We start from the raw sequence: 9,826 nt of genomic DNA on the forward strand, positions 1-9,826 counted from the left end.
TCTGGTGTGGGTGAGACGTGCAGCACCAGGGACAGCAACCGCAGCACCAGCAGTAGAAGACTCCCAATTCATGTCAGGACTTCTGTGCCACTGCACAGTTTTGGGTCTGTGCTCTTCAGGATGCTACACAGTCAAGATCCTGTCTCTGTAGGTAGAATCTGAAAAAATAGTACATAGTAGTATTATAGTATAGTAGTTATATTCTTGTACATAGGAGCAGTATTATAGTAGTTATATTCTTGTACGTAGGGGGCCATATTATAGTAGTTATATTCTTGTACATAGGAGCAGTATTATAGTAATTATATTCTTGTACGTAGGAGCAGTATTATAGTAGTTATATTCTTGTACATAGGGGGCCATATTATAGTAGTTATATTCTTGTACATAGGAGCAGTATTATAGTAGTTATATGCTTGCACATAGGGATCAGTATTATAGTAGTTATATGCTTGTACATAGGGGCCGTATTATAGTAGTTATATTCTTGTACATAGGGGCCGTATTATAGTAGTAATATTCTTGTACACAGGGGGCAGTATTATAGTAGTTATATTCTCGTACATAGGGGCAGTACCATGTTCCAAATTATTATGCAAATTGAATTTAAGTGTCATAAAGATTTAGTTGTTTTTCAAATAAACTCATGGATGGTATTGTGTCTCAGCTCAATGGATCACTGAAATCAATCTTAAACACATGTGATAATTAGTTTTCCAGGTGATTCGAATTAAAGAAAAACTACTTAAAAATAATGTTCCACATTATTAAGCAGGTCACAGGTTTCAAGCAATATGGGAAATAAAAAGGATCTCTCTGCTGCTGAAAAGCGTTAAATTGTGCAATGCCTTGGACAAGGTATGAAAACATTAAATATTTTACGAAAACTTAAGTGATCATCATACAGTGAAGAGATTTGTGACTGAAACAGAGCTCAGACAGAATTCATGTAGATAAAGGCATAATGAGGAAGGTTTCTGCCAGACAAATTGATTGGATTAAGAGAGCAGCTGCCAAAATACCATTACAAAGCAGCAAACAGTTATTTGAAGCTGCTGGTGCCTCTGCAGTCCCACAAACCTCAAGGTGTAGGATCCTTCAAAGGCTTGCTATGGTGCATAAACCTACTATGCGGCCACCCTTTAACAGTGTTCATGAGCAGAAACGGTTGCAGTGGGCTCAGACATACATGAAGACTAATTTTCAAAGTCTTGTTTACTGATGAGTGTCGAGCCACCCTGGATGGTCCAGATGGATGGAGTAGTGGATGGTTGGTGGATGGCCACCATGTCCCAACAAGGCTGCAACATCAGCAAGGAGGTGGAGTCATGTTTTGGGCCAAAATCATGGGGAAACAGCTGGTAGGGCCCTTTAAGGTTCATGAAGGTGTGAAAATGACCTCTGCACAGTATATAGAGTTTCTAACAACTTTCTTCCATGGTATAAAAAGCAGAAACGTGCCTTCAGGAGCAAAATCATCTTCATGCATGACAATGCACCATCTCATGCTGCAAAGAATACCTCTGAGTCATTGGCTGCTATGGGCATAAAAGGAGATAAACTCATGGTGTGGCCACCATCTTCACCTGACCTCAACCGTACAGAGAACCTTTGGAGTATCATCAAGCAAAAGATCTATGAGGGTGGGAGGCAGTTCACATCAAAACAGCAGCTCTGGGAAGCTATTCTGACTTCATGCAAAGAAATACAAGCAGAAACTCTCCAAAAACTCAAGAATGCAAGAATTGTGAAGGTGATATCAAAGAAGGGGTCGTATGTTAACATGAAAGTTGGCCTGTTAGGATGTTTTGGAGTTAAATAGCTTTTTTGTTCAGTGAATGTGACCTACTAATGCTGCAAATTCCAGAAATTAGCATTTTCAGTTCTTTTTTAACATATTAAATGTTTAGAAATTCTACTTTGCTTAATAATTTGGAACAGTGCATTTTGAGTTTTTATTCATTTTGGAGATTATACTGTTATCATTGGAAGATTTCTTCAATAAAATTTGATATATAATCTAACGGGTGATGACTTTTATTAGACTGTCATTTGCACTGACCATTTAGGAAAATCCGAGAAAAATATCATTTGCATAATAATTTGGAACATGGTGTAGTAGTTATATTCTTGTACATAGGAGGCAGTATTATAGTAGTCATATTCTTGAACATAGGAGACAGTATTATAGTAGCTATATTCTTGCACATAGAAGGCAATATTTTAGTAGCTATATTCTTGTACATATGAGCAGTATTATAGTAGTTATATTCTTGTACATATTGGCAGTATTATAGTAGTTATATTCTTGTTCATAGGGAGCAGTATTATAGTAGTTATATTTTTGTACATAGTGGCAGTATTATAGTAGTTATATTCTTCTACATAGTGGCGGTATTATAGTAGTTATATTCTTGTAAATAGGGAGCAGTATTATAGTAGTTATATTCTTTTTCATAGGGAGCAGTATTATAGTAGCTATATTCTTGTTCATAGGGGGCAGTATTATAGTAGTTATATAGAAGAACATAGAAGAAGTATTAGGGTGGAGCCACACTACCGTAGAATACGGGCGAGTGCTATGTGAGAAAACATTGCATAGCATTAGGACCAGTGTTAATCTATGGAGCAGCTTATATCAGCGTTTATTTTCTTAGCCTTATTTGGTGTGTGTATAAAATCGCTGCATGCTGCGAATGTCACCGAGACTCGCCAATGCAAGCCTATGGGTGCAGGGAAAAAAAAAAATCACACAGCACTCAGACCATGTGAGTGCTGTCCACTTTTTACACACCGGTGTCCTTTGAAAAGCCACCAATTCATGTGCCATATACAGTAAAATCAAAGTGACAGGTTCGAATAGAAATATACACATAGATATATAGATGTCACTTCACTGAAAAACACAATTAGTACAGTGTGTGCAGCTTACTGTACATGCATTTAATAAACGATTTTTTTTTTTAAAAAAAGGCTCCCACATAGTTTTCTTAACCAGCAGAGGGAAATTTTCCCGCGGTGCTCCCGCTGACATCAGTTAGGTGAAGTGAGTTCATTGGCTATGAACTCCCGGGATCTGTCAGACGGCACTGCGAGCAGGAGACCTTTCTCACGCTCGCGGTGCCGTCAGATATGGAATAGGAGTTCACAGGGAAACACTGAGCACGTGGTGCTCAGTGTCCACTGGATGACAGTGTGTATGGTCGCATCATGCATCCATGCAGCCTGCCATCTAGATGTAGCAGAACTAGACCCGTTGTGGGACAAATAGATTAGCAGCATCTCCGCAGAAAGGTGAGGAATATTGTTTTTATTTTTAACTATTTTGCAGGAGACAATGGCATTGCTGGAATGTGCGAGGTCGTAAGAATGATTTAATTAAGAATATTAAAGGACTCTGTGTCATTCTTTCAATTATAGGACTTTTTTCTGGGTGTCTGTGTTTTCTTATAATGTGACTATGGGGTTAGTAATGGGGGCGTCTTATTGACATCTCTCCATTACTAACCTCGGGGCTTGATGTCACCTGACAATACAAAGGTGACATCAACACCACCAACTATCACCCCATTGGTCACCGCTACAGAGAAAGTGGGAAGAGCGAAGCCAAGTGCCAGAACTGGCACATCTTATAGATGCGCTTTTTCTGGGGCAGCTGAGAGCTGATGGTTTTTAGCATGTGGGGGGGGGCAGTATCCATAGCCCCTTCCTAGGCTTATTAATATCAGCCCGCAGCTGTCTGCATAACCTTTGCTAGTTATTAATTATAGGGGGACCCTATGTCATTTTTTTTAGGGTCCCCCATTTTAATAGCCAGTAGAGGCTAAGTATACAGTTGTAAGCTGATATTCATAGTCTGGGAAGCTCCATGGGTATTACCCCCTTCCCAGGCTATAAAGAATCTGCCCCCAGCTGTCGGCTTTCCCTCTGCTGGTTACAAAAATTTACGTGAGAGCCCACACCATTTTTTTTAAGAAAAAGTATCTTTTATTAAATACATGTACAGTAAGCTGCACCCACTGTGCTAACTGTATATGTCACAGACATCTGTATATCTACATATTCTATGTGTATATACTGTGTGTAATCCATCAATTCTATCCTGTCTACTCCTGCTGTGATTTTATACTATGCGGCGCTGAATTGCCGGCCTTTCTTCTATCTAATACATATGTATGAATGTATGTATTAGATAGATACATAGAAGAAAAGCCGGCATTTCAGCAGCCGCATACAGTAAAATCACAGTGACAGGTTAGAATAGATATATAAGGCAGCACACTGCAGCGCTGAAACTTGCAAACTTGGAACACGAAATTTGGATTACTGCACTAGAAATATGAAAAATGAGAGCGTTTAGCGCATAAAAATGGCCAATTTTATGTGTACCTGGTAGCCCCTTTACGGCATCTCTCTTATACCAGGTCCTACACTTGCCTTACCTCGCTGAGAATAAACGTCTCCATCTGAATGGGTACATGTGAAACCTCTTCCTAGACTAAAATTCTCTCTCTCTGTGGAGGGGTATTGGACCTGCTGTAATTAAAACACCTGTGGCTAGGAGGCGGAGTGCACGATCAGAAGGCTAAAGAATACATTTCAAAAACATGACCGGCACATCCAAACAGACTAAGTGTGAACAGGTGCTGAACCTAGAGTCGCCAACTCGTATATAGTTAAGTAAATAAGGCAGCACACTGCAGCGCTGAAACATGCAAACTTGAAACATGAAATTTCGTGTTTCAAGTTTGCATGTCTCAGCGCTGCAGTGTGCTGCCTTATTTACTTAAAACCCTGCTGTTCTGTTCGGTCTGGGGAGACCTATTTTGAACTTTGGTATTTTTTGGGGTGTTCAAGATGCGGTTCTGAAACTTGTGGTTGATTGACTTAAATGAGGATGGGTCGGTCGGCCACGGGTTTCAGAGCCGCATCTTGAATATTTTAAAGAATATTGAAGTTCAAAGTCGGTCATTTTTGACCAACAGAACAGCAGGGTTTAACTATATACGCAGGGCTGCCACTAGAAATTTCGGGGCCCCATACTGGCAAAATTTTCGGGGCCCCCTTGAGACTCCGCCCAGGCTCCACCCCAGCCCCGCCTCCAGGCTCCACCCCTCGAACTGTCCACAGTCCCACCGCTCTCTCTTGGAAAAACTCCACTTCTCACCAATCACACATTAACAGTTCCCATCACCAGATCACACATATAGCAGGCAGCTTTTGTTTTGGCCAAAAGATTTTTTAAGCCGCCACCATAACACGGTAGACACTATTGGCCGGGCCCTACTCTGCTGTAACCTATTAAATATTTGTTAAAATATGCAATACAATTTAGGTATATTTTTATTTATTTTTCAATTTTTAAAATGCCCAATAATATCACATAGAAGGAACAAATACCACAACACCATGACCAGATGACATATTACCACCACATTGATCGAATAATATCACATACAAGGAACAAATACCACAACACCATGACCAGACCACATATTACCACCACAGTGATCGAATAATATCACATACAAGGAACAAATACCACAACACCATGTCCAGACCACATATTACCACCACATAGTGACTGAATACTACAATTCTGATCAGTAATTTTTAAAAAAGCACCATACTATCACCATAAGTGCCATTATACACAGGAGATCTGTACTTAGTATGCAGTGTCTGTGTACAGATAATATAGTGATCACTAGTGAAATTATACACAGGAGCTCTGTATACAGTGTATAGTGTCAGTGTATAGGTAACACACTGACTCACCAGTGACGTCTCTAGGTGAAGTCCTTCATCTTTCATCCAGCACAGACCGCCATCATTTCATCCAGCCAGGACTTCTCTCTGCAGGAAATAACACAGTTATCTCGAGCTCCGCTTGCAGAACACATTACTTAATTTTTCACAACTTCTACATTACACCACATGAAGAAGGAGACATAGTATCACTCTATACAGTAACAGGACCGCCCCCCATTTAAAACAGTATACTCAAAAAATAAAATAAATACATCACTGCAGTAATAATATCCCTAAATTAGCCCCTATGGTATTAATAATATCACCCAGCCTGGCCCCGTGTGTCTCATTCCTGGCGTCAGCCAGATATTCTCCCATCCTGCCCTCATGAGTATCCATTCTGCCCCATATGATCTCCTTATCCTGCCCCATATGATCTCTCCATCCTGCCCCATCTGTCTCCATCATATCCATCCTGCCCCATGATCCTGCACGATCTGTCTGCAATTCTGCCCCCAGTGTCTCCAATCATGCCCCATGTCTCCATTCTGCCCCCTATGTCTCCAACCATGCCCCCATGTCTGCAATCCTGACACTTGTCTCCAATCATGCCCCCTGTGTCTCCATTCTGCCCCATCTGTCTCCAATCCTGCCCCATCTGTCTCCAGTCATGCCCCCATGTCTTTCATCCTGCCCCGTGTCTCCAATCATGCCCCGTATCTCCATTCTGCCCCGTGTCTCGCATTCTGCCCCTGGGTCTCACAGTCTGCCCCTGTGTCCAGCATTCTGCACCTGTCACTGTGTCCAGCATTCTGCCCCTGTCACTGTGTCCAGCATTTCTGCCCCACTGTGTCCAGCATTCTGCCCCAATGTCCAGCATTCTGCCCCTGTCACTGTGTCCAGCATTTCTGCCCCTGTCTCCAGCATTCTGCCCCACTGTGTGTCCAGCATTCTGCCCCACTGTGTGTCCAGCATTCTGCCCCACTGTGTGTCCAGCATTCTGCCCAACTGTGTGTCCAGCATTCTGCCCCACTGTGTCCAGCATTTCTGCCCCTGTGTCCAGCATTTCTGCCCCTGTGTCCAGCATTTCTGCCCGTGTGTCCAGCATTCTGCCCCACTGTGTCCAGCATTCTGCCCCACTGTGTGTCCAGCATTTCTGCCCCTGTGTGTGTCCACCATTCTGTCCCACTTGTGTCCAGCATTTCTGCCCCTGTGTCCAGCATTTTTGCCCCACTGTGTCCAGCATTTCTGCCCCACTGTGTCCAGCATTTCTGCCCCTGTGTGTCCAGCATTCTGCCCCACTGTGTCCAGCATTCTGCCCCACTGTGTGTCCAGCATTTCTGCCCCTGTCTCCAGCATTCTGCCCCACTGTGTGTCCAGCATTCTGCCCCACTGTGTCCAGCATTTCTGCCCCTGTGTCCAGCATTTCTGCCCCTGTGTGTCCAGCATTTCTGCCCCTGTGTGTCCAGCATTCTGCCCCACTGTGTCCAGCATTCTGCCCCACTGTGTGTCCAGCATTTCTGCCCCTGTGTGTGTCCACCATTCTGTCCCACTGTGTCCAGCATTTCTGCCCCTGTGTCCAGCATTTCTGCCCCACTGTGTCCAGCATTTCTGCCCCACTGTGTCCAGCATCCTGCCCCCATTGTGTCCAGCATCCTGCCCCACTGTGTCCAGCATTTCTGCCCCACTGTGTCCAGCATTTCTGCCCCATTGTGTCCAGCATTTCTGCCCCTGTGTGTCCAGCATTTCTGCCCCTGTGTGTCCACATTTCTGCCCCACTGTGTCCAGCATTCTGCCCCACTGTGTCCACCATTCTGCCCCACTGTGTCCGGCATTTCTGCCCCTGTGTCACTGTGTCCAGCATTCTGCCCCACTGTGTCCACCATTCTGCCCCTGTGTGTCCACCATTCTGTCCCACTGTGTCCAGCATTTCTGCCCCACTGTGTCCAGCATTTCTGCCCCACTGTGTCCAGCATTTCTGCCCCACTGTGTCCAGCATTCTGCCCCACTGTGTCCACCATTCTGCCCCACTGTGTCCGGCATTTCTGCCCCTGTGTGTCCAGCATTCTGCCCCACTGTGTCCACCATTCTGCCCCTGTGTGTCCACCATTCTGCCCCTGTGTGTCCACCATTCTGCCCCACTGTGTCCAGCATTTCTGCCCCACTGTGTCCAGCATTTCTGCCCCTGTGTGTCCACCATTCTGCCCCTGTGTGTCCACCATTCTGCCCCTGTGTGTCCACCATTCTGCCCCTGTGTGTCCACCATTCTGCCCCTGTGTGTCCACCATTCTGCCCCACTGTGTCCAGCATTTCTGCCCCTGTGTGTCCACCATTCTGCCCCACTGTGTCCACCATTCTGCCCCACTGTGTCCAGCATTTCTGCCCCTGTGTGTCCACCATTCTGCCCCTGTGTGTCCAGCATTTCTGCCCCTGTGTGTCCATCATCCTGCCCCCCGGGCCCCCCTGGATTGCAGCAGCTCTCAAAGAAAAAAAAAAACACAACTTCTTACCTGGCCAAGCTCCAGCGCCGGGTGAAGCTCCCTCTCCAGGCTCCACACAGACGCACTCGCCGCCGGGCCCGGCGGCTGACAATGACGTCAGACGCCGGCGGCGGCGAGTGCGCACTGCGGCCCTATTCAGCCGCCAGCCTCAGACTGGCTGGCGGCTATTAACTATTGACGTGCGGGCCCGCACGTCAATAGTGTGCCGCTGCCGCAGCGCCTGCAGGGGGGGCCCGGTGACCAGATGAGACGGGGCCCGATGCGGGCCCCCTCTGCTCACCGGGCCCCATACGCCACTCACGGCTGTCATGCCCTGATGGCGGCCCTGTATATACGAGTTGGCGACTCTAGGTTCAGCACCTGTTCACACTTAGTCTATGTTTGGATGTGCCGGTCAGGTTTTTGAAATATAAGAATAGATATATACACACAGAATAGGTAGATACTGTATACAGATGTCAGTGACACATACATATATATATATGTGTGTCACTGACATCTATTCTATGTGTATATATCTATTCTGTACATATCTATTATATTATATATATATATATATACAGTGGGGCAAAAAAGTATTTAGTCAGTCAGCAATAGTGCAAGTTCCACCACTTAAAGAGATGAGAGGCGTCTGTAACTTACATCATAGGTAGACCTCAACTATGGGAGACAAACTGAGAGAAAAAAATTCAGAAAATCACATTGTCTGTTTTTTTATCATTTTTTTTGCATATTATGGTGGAAAATAAGTATTTGGTCAGAAACAAACAATCAAGATTTCTGGCTCTCACAGACCTGTAACTTCTTCTTTAAGAGTCTCCTCTTTCCTCCACTCATTACCTGTAGTAATGGCACCTGTTTAAACTTGTTATCAGTATAAAAAGACACCTGTGCACACCCTCAAACAGTCTGACTCCAAACTCCACTATGGTGAAGACCAAAGAGCTGTCAAAGGACACCAGAAACAAAATTGTAGCCCTGCACCAGGCTGGGAAGACTGAATCTGCAATAGCCAACCAGCTTGGAGTGAAGAAATCAACAGTGGGAGCAATAATTAGAAAATGGAAGACATACAAGACCACTGATAATCTCCCTCGATCTGGGGCTCCACGCAAAATCCCACCCCGTGGGGTCAGAATGATCACAAGAACGGTGAGCAAAAATCCCAGAACCACGCGGGGGGACCTAGTGAATGAACTGCAGAGAGCTGGGACCAATGTAACAAGGCCTACCATAAGTAACACACTACGCCACCATGGACTCAGATCTTGCAGTGCCAGACGTGTCCCACTGCTTAAGCCAGTACATGTCCGGGCCCGTCTGAAGTTTGCTAGAGAGCATTTGGATGATCCAGAGGAGTTTTGGGAGAATGTCCTATGGTCTGATGAAACCAAACTGGAACTGTTTGGTAGAAACACAACTTGTCATGTTTGGAGGAAAAAGAGTACTGAGTTGCATCCATCAAACACCATACCTACTGTAAAGCATGGTGGTGGAAACATCATGCTTTGGGGCTGTTTCTCTGCAAAGGGGCCAGGACGACTGATCCGGGTACATGAAAGAATGAATGGGGC

The sequence above is a fragment of the Ranitomeya imitator genome, chromosome 1 (genome assembly GCF_032444005.1).
Source record: "Ranitomeya imitator isolate aRanImi1 chromosome 1, aRanImi1.pri, whole genome shotgun sequence".
Lineage (NCBI taxonomy): Eukaryota > Metazoa > Chordata > Amphibia > Anura > Dendrobatidae > Ranitomeya > Ranitomeya imitator.